Below are 15,546 nucleotides of genomic sequence, written 5' to 3'. Positions count from 1 at the left end.
CAGTGAGGACCTTCGCCAGCTCTGCAGTGCGAAGACACACTGCAGTGCAAACACACAAATAAAACCCTGGGCAATTCAAGGGTGCAAGTACGCCTGAGGTAGTGTAATAGTCAAGGTTCTCCAGGGAAACAGAATCCATAGGAGAGACAGAAGAAAGGACAGAAGGTAGAGGAGAGAAGGAATTAAAAACAGATACAGAGAGGGGCGCCTGGGTGGCTTAGTCGGTTAAGCATCCGACTTTCCCTTAGGTCATGATCTCGCGGTTCGTGGGTTCGGGCCCCGCGTCAGGCTCTGTGCTGACTGCCAGCTCGGAGCCTGGAGCCTGTTTCAGAGTCTGTGACTCCCTCTCTCTCTGACCCTCCCCTGCTCACGCTGTCTCTCTCTCTCTCTCTCTCCTAGAAATAAATAAAACATTAAAAAAAATTTTTTTTAAATAAAAAAAACAGATACAGAGAGAAAGACGAGAAAAGAGATTTATTTATTTTCAGGAATTTGCTCACATAATTGTGGGGCAATTTGTAGGGCGGGCTGGCAGGCTAGAGACTGAGGTACGAGGTGATGTTGCAGTCGTGAGTGTGAATTCTGCAGGGAAGCAGGGCTGGAAACTCAGGCAGTGCCTCTATATTGCAGTCTTGAGAAGAATTCCTTCTTGGGAAATCTGTCTTTGCTCTTCAGGTCTTCAAACGGTTGACTCCATGAGGCCACCCACATTATGGAGAGTAACTGTTTTACCCAAATTCTGATTTAAATGTTAATCACATTAAAAAACAACAACAACAACAACAACCTGTACATAAACATCTAGATTAGTGTTTGACCAAAAGACTGGGCACCATAGCCTAGGCAGACTGACACATAAAGTTAACCACCACAAGAGGCGTGGAATCCAGGGAGTGCCCCCAAATCATCAGAAATCCACCCCTCCCCAGCTTCCTTGGTAAAGGATCTTCACTGACAGATCTTCCAGCCAGGCCCCGTGAACAAACTGTGGCTAAGGGAATGCAATTCCCCGGGGCTGGGGCCAAAAATGGCTGGGTTATGGAAGGGATGTTGAGAAGGCATCAGGAGCCGTTCAATTAGGGGGATCCCACCCACCAGAAGTAAGGGACGGGGGAGTGTTATCTGGGGAAGGAAAAGAGAACATTTTGTGCATACCTAGTCCTCGAGTACTTAAAGGTGAGAAACAGAAGAGAGAGGAGAGACCCTCTGGGAGAAATGAAGGGCTCTTGATGCAATGTCCTATATCTTCCTGCAGCTGGAGGTGGGCAGTTAAGCCAGTGGTCACACCAGAAACCATATGTAACTGATGGGCCTGTATCGCATTAGCTTGAGTTAAACTACCTTTGAATCTCAAGAAAATTTTTTTGAGGAAAATTTACTTTTTCTCATTGATTTGAAGTCACCAATTTCTATTCCTCTGAACACAGAATTGCTTTTAATTATAAATGCATGACATTTAAAATTATTTAAATACAAATATTTTTACACCAACGGGTGTGGAATGTGGGGTGTGGGATGTGGGGATGGAAGCAATGAATTCTTTCCTGTGCAGAAACCCTGCTAGAAAAATATTTTCCCTTAGTCATCGTTACAAAAATCATCCCTCTCAGGGATGCTTGTTATTTAAAATTAAATGGAATTGGCATTTGGAGATTTTTGAATAATTTGGTTGGATTTATTTCAATGATTACATAATGGCTACAAAAGGATCAAGGCCCCAGTCACGTCAGGGAATGAAGAAATGTATTTGTTTATCTGGCCATTGTTCATCTGCCCCCCCCCTCCCCCCCCACTTCTGCTACCTTCCCCATGGCTGCTACCCCTACTTCTCTTACACGGCATAAGGATAGAGACTACCTTTGATTTATCTTACTCCCCGTGTGGTCTCTGACGTATAGTGCAGTGTGTCCGTGTGTGTTGAGTTGAACTGAACATTGGTATCTGGGGGTCCTGGGCATTTAGGAAGATAGAGAATGCTATGATAGTTCTGTGACTTCCCAGCAAACAAAGTTCCTTTAGAACAAAGTCATCAATGTTATAGCAACAACAGCCTTACAAATTTCTAAATGCACAGCTCTCATTACCGGCAGCCGCTGACACCAAAAATCTTACTTGCGCTAACGTCTGCCAAATATCAGAAACCACCTCTAGGCAAAATCTGAAGTATGTTTCCTATATCCATGCCCCAGTGAACAAACACNGGTTGTTGTGTTAACATAAGAGATGTTGAGAAAGCATCAGCATCCCTGCGAGACAGGTTAACATTGTTTCCATTTCACCTGTGCGATTCAGGGAGGCTAGCAACATCCCCAAGCTCCTAACATGAAGTGACCAACTCAGGAAGCTTGGGTCTCTTCAGCTATAAAGCCCATTTCTGCTCCCAGATGGATTTTTAATGTCCTCTGGTGGTCTGGCATTCATTTGTTAAAAAATTGACAGTTTAATTGCGCTGCCCCCCTAACCTGAAACCTTGGATCACATCTTCATGGCTCCTATAGTATTTTGGCCTCCACCTGGATGTCTCTTGGGAACTTCACATTCCACGTGATCAAAGCTGAATGCAAAACTGTTCCTATGTTTCTAGTCTTAAATTCAATCAAGTCAGCTACTTGCACTAGAAACCTGGCACTCCCAACCTTCCCCTTTTTGTCATTCTCTTTTTTAAAAATTGGCCACTAAGTCCTATAGATTCTTTCTCCCACATATACATACACATATTGCACATTTAACCCTCCTTGACTTCTCTGGAGAACTTGGTTCTCTGTACTTCTACCACTGTCGACATATACTTTGGTTATAAGAACATATACCACTGTACGTGGTTGATAGAGTTGATATCAGTTGATATCTGATAGAGTTGTACTTGTTGATAGAGCACATCTTGCCCCAACTCGAGAGAGAACTCTCTTTACGGCAAAAATCTCATGTTGTCTGTGCTCGGAACTCAAGGCATCTTGTATAGTTTCTAGCACATGGTAGATCCTCAATAAATACTGCTGGGCTGAATTTAATTGGAGTGTATCTGAGGAAGAAGAGTCTCATAGTGCTTATATTTTAGATTTAAGTACCTCCTTATGATTAAGCTGGGGCCTGAGCAAAATAGGTGATCTTCAAACTTTGTCTGTTATGTGGGTGACCTCTTCTTTTAGTCCCCTTTTCTTACCAGTAACAGCCCCTCTCCTTTTAGATCTCCAGGGACCATCTACATTTCCTGTGTCTCTTTCCCTAAATCAGGAATGATCTAGAATTATCACTTGGATCACAACTGAAACTCTCAGCTCTATCGCACACTAGCTGCGATCCTGGGCAAGTTCTTAACCTGTCTGAAATCTGTCATTTATAATACAGATATGAAAATATCTGCCTCCCAGAGTTGCCATGGAGATTCAATAAAAAAAAAAAACAAACACCTCTACATAAAGCATTAGCACTATCCTAGGCACATAATAATGGCCCAATTAAGGGGCGCCTGGGTGGCTCAGTTGGTTGAGCATCCAACTTCGGCTCATGTCATGCTCTCATAGTTTGTGGGGTCAAGCCCCACATCAGGCTCTGTGCTGACAGATCAGAGCCCGGAGCCTGCTCTGGATTCTCTCTCTCTCTCTCTCTCTCTCTCTCTGCCCTTTCTCCACCCACTCTCTCTCTCTCTCTCTCTCTCTCCCCTCTCTCAAAATAAACATCAAAAAAATAAAAAATAATAATAATGGCCCAATTAATGTTAAAAGAAGACTGCTTTATTTATACCAATATGCTAATTCTTCCCAATGTATTTACTTTAAAAGTTGCTATTTAATTGTGGAATGTATGATCTTCAATTAAAGAAACCTATTTGTTCAGCTAATATCTATCGAAACTTCTCTGGTGCCTTGCTTCACACCTGAGAACACAGGAAAAAAGGCTGGATCCCAGCACTGGGGAGTGGAAATTCCCACTTTTGTGAGAACACATGAGGTATTGCCAGAGTTCAGAGGAGGGAACAGGGCACAGCCTCGTGAGGTGTGCTGAGGGCACGTTTCCCAAAGGAGGGTTCCATGAGGGCTGGAATCAGTCAAAGAAAGGCAATCCTGTCAGAGGAAACACGAACAAAGGGAGACGACGAGTGACAAGTCATTTGGTTCAGCTGTAGTCTGGGTGTGTGTAGGTGGGGGCATGGGAGTCGCAAAGATGAGGCTAGAAAAGATAAGCAGGAGGCCAAATCCTCAGGGGCTATATAGCAAGTGGGTGGGAAGGTGGGCTCCTCTAGCTGGGGAAATCACAGCTTGGTTAGTGTGCCGGAATCACTGGGAGCTTTTAAAAATACCGAAGCCGACCTCCCGAGACAATTACATACAAGCCACTATGGATGGAAGTGAAGCTTCATTTTTAAATTAAAGTTCCCCAAATGATTCTAATATGTAGCTGAATTTGGGAACTGCTCTATAATCTAGTCCTCAAAGTCACACCAATCCAAATTCAGCTGTGAAGGTAACAATGTAATAATCATTGACCTTCGGAATGGGGGGAGTGGGAGCTGTGGTTTTTAATTAATTAATTTCTTACTGTGGAAAAGTATACATGGCACAAAATTGATCATTTTAACCATTTTCAAGTATGTAGCTCAGTGGAGTTAAGAACACTCACATTGTTGTGCAGCCATCACTATCTCCAGAACTTTTTCCTTCTTTCAAAATGAAACTGTGCCCTCTAAACACTAATTCCCCATTCCTCCCTCCCTCAGCCTCTGGCAGCCACCATTCTACTTTCTGTCTCTAAATGTGACTAGTCTAGGTACCTCAAGTAGCGGGCACCATATAGTACATGTCCTTCTGTGACAAGCTTATTTCATTTAGCATAATACCCTCTAGTCACCCATGTGGTAGCCATATGTCAGAATTTCCTTTCTTTTTAAGGTTGAATAATATTCCATTGCATGTACATACCTCATTGTGATCCATTCATCCATCAGCAGAAGCTTAGGCTGTTTCTACCATTTTGGCTATTGTAAATAATTCTGCTATGAACATGGGTGTACAAATATCTATTTGAGTCCCTGTTTTCAATTCCAGAAGTGGAATTGCTAGGTCATATAGTAATTCTATTTTAAATTTTTTTGAGGAAATTTCATACTGCTTTCCACAGTGGCTGCACTATTTTCCAGTACTGCCAACAGTGCACAAAAAATTTTTTTTTTTACAAATAGTTTATTGTCAAGTTGGTTTCCATATAACACCCAGTGCTCATCCCCAAAGGTGGCCCCCTCCATGCCCATCCCCCCTACATCCATCGCACAAAATTTTTTTAATGTCTATTTAATTTTGAGAGAGAGAGAGCAAACGCAAGTGGGGGAGGGGGCAGAGAGAGGGAGACAGAGAATACGAAGCAGACTCCACACTGTCAGCACAAAGCCCAACATGGGGCTTGAACCCAGGTACTGTGAGATCATGATCTAAGCTGAAGTCAGATGCTCAACCGACTGAGCCACTCAGGCCTGACCCCCACCCCCAATTACTCCACTTCTTTACCAATACTTGTTATTTTCTGTTTATTATGTGTGTGTGTGTGTGTGTGTGTTTATAATAGCTATTCCAATAGGTGTGAAGTAGTATTTCATTGTGGGTTTTTTTTTTTTATGTGCTTATTAGCCACCTGTATTTCTTCTCTGGAAAAATGTCTAAGTAATTTTCCCATTTTAAAAACTGGGTTGTTTCTTTTTTGTGTAAGTCCTTTATATGTTATGAGTATTAGTCTTTTATCAGATATGTGATTTGCAAATATTTTCTCCCATTTCATTGGTTGCTGTGTCTGTTGGTGGTATAGTGATGAGCATAGCTGCCTTCCATTTCATTGTCTTTTCACTCTGTTGATAGTATCCTTTGATGCACAAAAGTGTTTAATTTTGATGAAGTTCATTTCATCCATTTTTTTTTTCTTTTGTTGCCTGTACTTTTAATGTCATCATCATCCCTGTGTTTTACAAATGTGCACAAAGTCCTACAGGTTGGGCTCCCCATAGAGAAGACTAAGATGGAGGCTGATAATTACAGTATTTTAGGCAGCGCTCTTGGTATCGCCACCTGTGGAAGGGAAGGGAAAGGAGCATGGGCAAGCAGGAGAAATTGGGCTGTGATGAAGTCTTAAGGAAAGCCTCAACTGATCATCATAATAAATTCTGAAGCTGAGAGGGACCTTCAGAGAGGTCTTCAACTGGGTGAAAGAGACAGCCTTTATACTTGACCTGTCATTGGATATGGGGTGCTACCAGAAGGGGCTATGACCAAGGGTAAAGCAGCTCTCTTCAGGCCAGGCAATTCTAAAGAAGGCTGACAGCTGAAAACTGTTGGCCACGAGCACTCCCTGAATATGGCAGAAAGATGTCTTCGTTATTGGAAGAAAATCTGAGTGACATATCATATCATCTACTACATGCCTAAAGAAGTCTCCTTTTGCTTGCTTTAGTGTCCTGGTGCTTGTTCTGGGAGTGACATATCACCATCCACTACAGTCCTAAAGGTCTCCTCTTGCTGACTTGGATGCTCCTGGGCCACTGGAACTTTACTATAATTTAGTGAAGTATCTAAGTTCATCAGGAATCCCCAGCCTATGCTTGCTGGCCCACCCTCTCCCCTCCCTTTGTCACTGTCAGTTTTCAATCCCAGGTCTCTCACTTCCTCACCTACAACACAGTAACATTACTGCTGCCCTTCTGTTGGTCACGGCCCAGCATTCTTGCCACCTCGAGCCTTTTATTGGTTAAGACATAACGAGCAGGAATGGGAGCAGAGAGTGGTTGCTTAAATCCTGGAGTATGGGTGGATGGCATCACAGAATAGCAGAGAAATGTTGGGATAAAGTATTTTGGCACAGATAATTCCATGCCAGGAGCTCAGGTACTGAGGGGGAGGATGCTGATTCAAATAAGCAAGTACATGATGAGAAAATTAAGAAGAAAAAGGATGACAGGTAAATAGTACTTGACATTAGGGACATAATAAACATTGACCTTAGTTTTAGATGTTGAAAAATGGCAAAATGAGGGGGAAAAAAAGCAAAGTTAATATTTGTGTCTAATTGCTATCTGCCACAATAATTTAGTATAAAATATAATGTGTTAAAACTTAAATGTGTTAAAATCTTATCTCTAGTTGTATTTGATTAGAACAGTAAACTCTTACATACAAATATGGGGCTTTCTAAATTGTGATTCACATAGCATGGAGATCTGCTCACAAACTCAAAACCTCAGAGGGAATGTTCACTACAGTGCATCCTCTTTTGGACTAAAGAAAAGGGTACTTTTGGATCCTTCCTATAGCTCCTTGGCTCTCATAGATACAGAACTTATGTAATGAGTTCCTAATCCTAAACTCTGAGACTGACTTCTCATAAAAACTTCTCCTTAATAATCTTATCTGTGTACCGTAACTGTTTTGTGACTGTTATGTTTTGTGATTTTTCCCCTAAAAATAAGTTTTAAAATATTTGAATAATTGGATTGACAAACATTTCAATTCCTAGCCCTTAGGTAACCTATTCCTCTTTGGTTTTAATGAAAAGTCCACTATCCAAGGTCATTATGTCATCTAAAGTCAGACTTCATTTGGAAGTTCAGCAATATTTTTTTCCTAAGAAGTATTCTTGAAAAAGTATTATCTATTTGGAAATGGTTTAGGGCACTCTAGATGGAGAAAAACAATGTAGATTTTATATTCTTCTCTTCCTTCCTAGTTGTATGGCTCTAAGGATACCCTCCCTCCCGTGCAACTCTCACCCTACTGCATCCCACATCAACTCTCGCCCAAAACTAAATTACCCCTATCAGACATGTAAGGAATATACACACTGATTAAAAACATTTCACCTCCATAGAATTTCTACTTGACCCCTATTTCATTTCTCAGTGTCATTTCCAGTACTTTCTCTGACTCTATTTCTACTCCAGTCAATATCTTCAGACTAAGAAAAAATAACATTTCTCTAAGGAAATTTACTCTGGATAAGCCCCCAAATGCAAATTCTCTGGAAAATAACAAGATTATACACTCTTTAAAAACAAGTTTTCATATTTCCTTTATANATTTCTACTCCAGTCAATATCTTCAGACTAAGAAAAAATAACATTTTTTCATATTTCCTTTATGCTAGAGCCTCATTTCTCTTAGGACAGCCACATGGGAATTGAATGATTTCCTCACTTGTATTACAGTTTTCTTTATCCTCATCACCACGATTATCACTGTAATTTAGCTTACATTTTTATGAATCAATCTTGGAAATGGTTTTTCGAATTCTGCAATCATTTCCTTAATTGTTTCCGTTTTTCAGACTTTTACTATGACATTAGCTATTGTCCTTTCTTTAAACTGCCTGAATATCAGGATTCAAATTCTAGTATCAAGTACTAAATGGAAAGTCTCTTTCCTGGGATTCTTAGGAAGTTCACATGAGAAGCCTCCAAGGATATGCTATCTCATCATAGAGTTTGGTTACAAGCTCAAGATCATGGAACTAGGTCAGAAGCCCAAGATCTGAGCAGGTTCTCCACTCTGCTCACAACTTCATCAGCATAACTCATCAAGGCTTAAGCAATATCATCCTGCCTTTCCGTTGTTGGCTTAGTGTGGCCAAACTACAAATCCAGTCTTCTCTCCTTTTGACTATTAGTTCTTCAGCTTTTCCCAGGTGTTCTAGGCAGTTCCTTAGTTCTTATTATCAGTTTCTAGCAAGCAGTTCTTAGACTTTCCAGGCCAGGATGGAGCGCTACAAGTATACCTCCTAGGGATCATTGGCACCTCATGAGAAACATTCAAACTCCCCCACTGAGGCCCTTAAAAGGTATAGTACTGCTGTGAGATTTTGTGTATCTTAATTCCTTCTTCCATCGTCATTCCTTTGCGTTCCTTCTACCAAGCAAAAGTGATTAGATAGGAGTAAATGATGTCATCTTTGACAAAAGATAATTCCCAATTACTAACTTCTTTTTTTAAGGTTTATTTATTCTTTTGAGAGACAGAAAGAGCAAGAGAGAAAGGGAGCATGAACAGGGGAGGAGCTGAGAGAGGGGAAGAGAGAGAATCCAAAGCAGGCTCCACACTGTCAGTGCAGAGCCCGATGTGGGGCTCAATCCCACGAACTGAGAGATCATGACCTGAGCCGAAATCAAGAGTTAGATGCCTAACCGACCGAGCAACCCAGCTACCCCCCTTGCCCCTCCCAATTATTAACTTCTCACTTACTCTATGATTGGGTCATAGTGTTAGCTGAAAATAGAGGAATATTCTTTGTTCTTTTAAAGGTTTTACTATCCCCACAATTCTTGCCTAAAATGTTGGGAGTTGGTGGAATGAAAGTAAGCAAAGAATAATCTCTCTTCTAGCAGATGTAGCAAAGCTGATTCTCAATTCAAAGAGCAGAACTGGTCTTGCTATTAGACTAACAGTAACCCGTTTGTTGCTTGGCTCTTAAAGCACATGAAATGGACTTAAAACGATTTTTTTAATGGTTTGCCTTTCAGATTGTAATTGTCATACACAAATAATGCATGGCTGAGCAGAATCAAATCTGGAGTGTATTCAGAGTCAGTTCCAGAAACAAAAGACAGGTTTCTGCCTTTTAAGGGAGAGGTTCAGGAGACAGCCAAAGGCAGTATTTATTGGTCTCTAGGGATGGCATAGACCTAAAAGCAAAGTACTAAAAGTTGAGAGTGAGAGATGAATAATGGCCACTGGGGAAAATGACAAGCTAATAGCAATAGGAAGTTGGCAAATAGAGATTAGAAGTTAGAAAATAGAACCAAAGCCATTCAATTAGTTCTATCATTCTGCATCTTTTTTTTTTTTTTAGTCTTCCTGATCCTTCTTTTTTTTTTTTAATTTTTTTTTAATAGTTTATTGTCAAATTAGTTTCCACATAACACTCAGTACTCATCCCCACAAGTGTCCTCCTCCATGCCCATCCCCCCCTCCCCCCACATCCATCAGTCCTCAGTTTTTGTCAGCATTCAAGAGTCTCTCATGGTTTGCTTCTCTCCCTTTCCCCCACCATTTCTGCCTTTCTTCTCCCCCTTGTTCCTCCGTCAAGTTCCTCCTAATCCTCCTATACGTGCAAACATATGATATTTGTCCTTCTCTGCCTGACTTATTTCGCTCAGCATAACACCCTCAAGGTCCATCCATGTTGCTACACATGGCCAGATTTCATTGTTTCTCAATGGATCAAGAAGATGTGGTTTATCTATACCATGGAATACTACATGGCAATGTCATTCTGCATCTTTACCGGCTGGGACTGTTTTTACCTGGGTGGCCAGTCCTGCATTGGCTTTTGGGCCTCGGCTTCTTAAAGGTACTTCTTGGCACCTGGCATCACCATCATCATCAAATCAATGCTTAATTTTCCAGGATGCAGAGCAAGTGTTAATTTGCCAGAACTAAACTCTCAGTTGGACTTGATACCATGTTTTCTTCTCAGAAGTTTTTTGAGAAGGTTTTCTGAGGTTGACACCTTTACTGACTTCCTGCAGCTTATTTTATATAACATCCATGGCATAGGTGTTAATAAAATTTGTGCACAAATGTACTGAATACTTACAAGCGTAAGAAGAGCCTGGAAAGAAGCTATTATATTTACTTACCACAACCAGTTGTTTGCTCTCATGTGGTAGGAGATAAGAAAGAATGCCTGGAGGATAGGAAAAGAAAGACAGGAAATTTCCTTTTGCAATACTCAGCCTTTTCCAGAAAAAAAATATGTAACCTGTAGTGGGCATTGTGTTCACATCTTATTACAATATTGAAAAGGACAAGAAGTCCTAAAAGAACTTGTAGATCTCATTAGTGTTAGCAATTCAGCCTTGCCCATCAATGGAATTTGAAGACAGCTATACAGGGAACTTCCTGAACCCAATAAAGGTCACTTACAAAAAACTCAGATACATACATGATGGTGAAAGACTGGATTCTTTCGCCTTAGGATTAGGACAAAGAGAAGGATATCCACTCTCACTTCTGTCAACTTCTGCTCAACACTGTAATGGAGAATGTAGACAAGGCAATTAGGCAGGGAAAAAGCAAACAAACAAACAAACAAACAGAAGTCAATCATATTGGAAAGAAAAAAGTAAAACTATCTCTATTTGTAGACATGATTATGTATATAGAAAATCCTAAGGGCTCTACTAAAAACAATAGTAGAACTAATAAACAATATTGAAAGTTGTAGGATACAAGATCAATATACAAATATCAATATATTTCAGTATACTAGCAATTAGCAATGTGAAAGTGAAACTAAGAAAACAATTTCACTTAAAGTAGCATCTAAAATAATAAAATAGGAATAAGTTTGACAAAATAAGTGTAACATTTGTACACTGAAAACTCTAAAACAACACTGAAAGAAATTAAACATTTAAATAAATGGGAAAACACTTCAGGTTCATAGATTGGAAGACTTAATATTGTTAAAATGGTGATACTCTGCAAATTGGTCTGCAGATTCAATATAGTACATATTAGAATTCTGGCTGGCTCTTTTTGCAGAAATTGTCTCATACTTCCCTATTATAAAATTTACTACAAACTTTAGTAAATGAGCCAGTGTACTAGTGACATAAAGATAAACATATAGATCAATGGGATAGAACTGAAAGTCCAGAAATAAACCCTCATATTTCTTGCCAGTTGATTTTCTACAAGAAAGCCAGCCAAGACAATTCAAAGGGACAACTAGGTATCTACATGCAAAAGAATGAAGTTGGACGCTGACCCTGCACCATATAGAATAATACCTCAAAATGAATCAAAAACCTAAATGTAGAATTTAGAATTACAAAAGTCTTAGAAGAAAACATAGGAATAAATTTTTGTGACTTTGGCTTAGGTTTCTCAGATATGACACCGAAAGCACAAGCATCATCAAGAGAAGATAAATTGGACATCATCAAAGTTAAAAACTTTTGTGCTGCACTTTGAGAAAATAAAAAGATGACTCATAGAATGGGACAAAATACTTGTAAATTGAACATCTGATAAGGGACTTGTACCAGAATATATAAAGAATTCTTAAATTTCAACAATAAAAAGGGAAATAACCCAATTTAACAATAGGCAACAGACTTGAATAGATATCCCTTCAAAGAAGACATAGAAATGACCAGAATACATAGAGATACAGAGAATTTGTGGCAACTCCACAGATACAGAAAGTAGACTGGTAGTTGCCAGGGTTTGGGGGTGGGAATTGGGGAGTAATTGCTAATGGATTCAGGGTTTCTTTTTGGGGTGACAAAAATGTGGAATCTGTGCTGATCATGGGGCAACTTTGTGAATATACCAAAAACTCTAAATTGCACACTTTGAAAGGTAGATTTTTTGGCATGTGAATTACATCTCATTAAGCCTATTTTGAAAGAAAGAAAGAAAGAAAGAAAAAAAGAAAGAAAGAAAAGGAAGGAAGGAAGGAAGGAAGGAAAGAAGAAAGAAGGGAAGGAAGGAAGAAGGGAAGGAAGGAAGAAAGAAAAGGTGAGTTGTACATAAAGTAATATGTGATGGTTTATGTAGGTCACCATCATCCCTGACAACTTCAATGTTGTCAAGTATTTGCATTTATTAGCTTGTGTTTAGTTGTGCCTGCCCGCCTTCCTTTCCTTCCTTTCTTCTTTCTTTCCTTTTCCTGTTACATTTTGAGGCTTCAATCCAAGTCATCCATCCAAATGGATCTCAAACATGTGTTTGTAACATATCTGAGTCCATGACCAAGTGATCCAGATTTAGGGAGAAAATTATGAATAAATTCATTCATTCATTCATTCATTCATTCATTCATTCATTTTTTAAAGAGTGAGTGTGAGTGGGGGAGGGGCAGAGAGAGAAGGAGAGAGACATCCCAAGCAAGCTCCATGCTCACTGTGGAGCCCAATATGGGGCTCCATTCCATGACTATGACCTGAGCCAAAATCAAGATTCAAACACAACTGACTGAGCCATACAGGAGCCCCTGTGACTTTATTTTAGTCACAGATTAACAGAGAGGGGTTCTCTAGAGATGGAAATATTTCTTTTCCAAATATGGTGATAAAGAATTATTAAATTAATAATAGGCTCCTTTTGTGCCAGGTTAATATCTTAAAATAATAATCAATTTAAAAGTTAGAATGAATAACAAATGGAATGAAACAAACATTCAAATGTATCCTGAGGAATGCCCTTTTATATTATCATATTAAGAGTATACTAAAAAAGAGCTGTACCTGTGGGTGTATAATGATTTTGGGTAGTTATGCAGCACCCTTCATTTGAATTGCTCAGAATCCTTTAGAGCATTTGCTTCAGCAATTGTCACAACATCCTTGAGTGTGGCAAGTGCTGTGCTAACCAGTGCAATACAACTGCAGGTCAGACAACCAAAGGACACATAGTTATTGCATGAAGTCTAGAGCACAAGTAGGTATGAAATCCAGAAGGTACATCTAATAATGTCTCATCTACATCTGACCCAAGTGGTATCTCCTTGGATGAATAACCTTTCTAACCAAGGATGACTTTGAGTTCCCATTATTCTAGATATTCCAAATGTGTCAGCCATATCCTAAACAGATGGTCACTATCACACAATATGACTGTTTCTGATGTTAGTAAGAATCACACGGCTAACACTTCTCCTCCAAAAAACTGGACTAGATATTGAAAATTGGACCTCAGGTTTTTTTTTGGAGGGGGGGGGAGTTGATTTCCTGTTTTATTTCCAGAAAAGCATAGGAGTATTCAAAACCTGTAAAGAGCGTTTTGAAATGGATTAGCATCTACAGTTGTTATATGTCATACAATCTGAGAATTTTAGAAGGATCTATTAAACAAGAAATGCTTTTTGGATAGAAAAAGTTGAGAAGCCAAGAGCATGGACAGTTTTACTTAACATTTTGGACCTCAGTTTCCTCATCTGTAAAATAAAACTTTGGACTATCCGAGCTCTTAGGTTCCAGGCAGCTATTTGATTTGTGATTTGTGATTGTATTTCCCCGGGTCATCTCAAAGCATGGGCAGGGATATGCGTGTAGGCACAGTATCCATCGTATTTACCAGGATGTTCCCCATGCTTAGCACAGTGCCTGGCACATAGTATTTATCCAAAAATATTTTTTGAATAAGTAAATGTCTACCGTATTCTGTTTTAAAAGATTTTCTTTGACTGTGAGGCACTACAGTTGAAGTTAAAGTTAACATAACAACCCTTCCCAGGAATATATCTGTTGTATTGGCAATGTGTTTTAATGTTCAAGATTTCTTCCAGTCCTAATTTACTGACTGGCCATTCACAAAAGGATATTATTAAGCTTTGAAGGTTTCCAAACACCTGGTGAGGGAATTTCTACAAGTGTTCACCTGTTTCTCACTAAACAAAGTTTATTTATACCTGCAGGATTTTTGCTATTTAACAAATAATAACACATTTACATTACATCAACACTTACTTCATTGTTTTTCCTTCAAAAGTTCTTTAAAAAACTTTTTTCAACAATCTTCTTTGGTTTTATTCCCCTCCTCTCCATTAGTTATCAGTGACTCTACTCTTTTGACTGCCAGTATTCATCCAGAAAGCTTAGAGATGACCTATTTGTCTTTGATTTTTGCTTCTGAAGATGCGCCCCTAAAGAATAGTAACTTCTTACAGAATGCATACACTTTAGGGGCATCTGTCTCTAACTTGACAGAAATAAAATAATAAAGTTCTGTGTTTCCTTCACACATTTAGAAGCCAGAAATAGCTTTAGACATACATTTTTCAATCCATGTGCCAACCTAGTAAGCAGAGGGAAACAGACTGCAGGGAGGAGGCCTCTGCCCCCCTCAAGCCTCCTTGGGGGCAGGCTGCCCGCAGCCCCACCAGCTGCTCCCCTGCCAGCCGCACTAGGCCTCTGGGACTGTCGTGCTGCCTGGTGTTGCTGAGTGTCCTGGAAATCACAGCCTCGCAACATGTTAGGGCTCAGTGACTCAGGACTGGCTTCTTTTACACCGCTGAACGCTTGCTGATTATTGGCTCTGTTTTAGATTTCACATTTCACCACCCAAAAGGGCTCTGAGAAGGTACTGGGATCACCAGACTGCTGCAATACTGTGTGGTTACTCTTCTCTTCTTAAACCTAGAGAAGGTTCTAGGTGCCCAGAGAGATGAGGTTGATGGGGAAGGCCTGCTACTGCTCTTCATCCTTCAAGGAGGGAAATCCTGGAGACTCCTGAGAGTATAGAGCCCAACATTATAACATGGTTTTAAGTGGGAATATAAGCAGTACACATTTTTCCTTAGAAAATAGAAAATCAGGTTTGTAATGCCTTTACAGGCTCTGCTATCACAGAAAACTGAGTAAAGAGTGTCCTCCTGGCCTGAACTAGCCAGATCAATCACTCTCACTGGAGTTTGGAATCGAGACAGAAATGTTCATCTGCCTATGCTTGAGGGAACTGTGTTTGGGGCTATGCACCCAAAGGCAGTGAAAACATCTGCAGAAAGAGAGGAAAAGAAAAACAAATCTACAGAGAGAAAAACAGAGAGGAGAACAAGAGAGAGAGCGTG

At 39.9% G+C, this 15,546-nt stretch overlaps 1 long non-coding RNA gene across 1 annotated transcript; it reads right to left on the bottom strand.

Annotated features, from left to right (window-relative positions):
* Positions 1-468: 468 nt before the first annotated feature.
* LOC144244875 (uncharacterized) lies at positions 469-10,989 on the bottom strand. The gene is made up of 3 exons (XR_013339093.1): positions 10,915-10,989; positions 10,610-10,656; positions 469-723 (listed from the first exon to the last, which is right to left on the bottom strand). It is a non-coding gene; the product is annotated as an uncharacterized LOC144244875 (long non-coding RNA).
* Between the last annotated feature and the right edge of the window lie 4,557 nt (positions 10,990-15,546).

Source organism: Crocuta crocuta, unplaced genomic scaffold (genome assembly GCF_008692635.1).
Source record: "Crocuta crocuta isolate KB4526 unplaced genomic scaffold, BGI_CrCroc_1.0 scaffold38, whole genome shotgun sequence".
NCBI classification, from domain to species: Eukaryota; Metazoa; Chordata; class Mammalia; order Carnivora; family Hyaenidae; genus Crocuta; species Crocuta crocuta.
The sequence above is the reverse complement of the archived record's forward strand: the minus strand, read 5'-3'. Positions and strand labels throughout refer to the sequence as shown.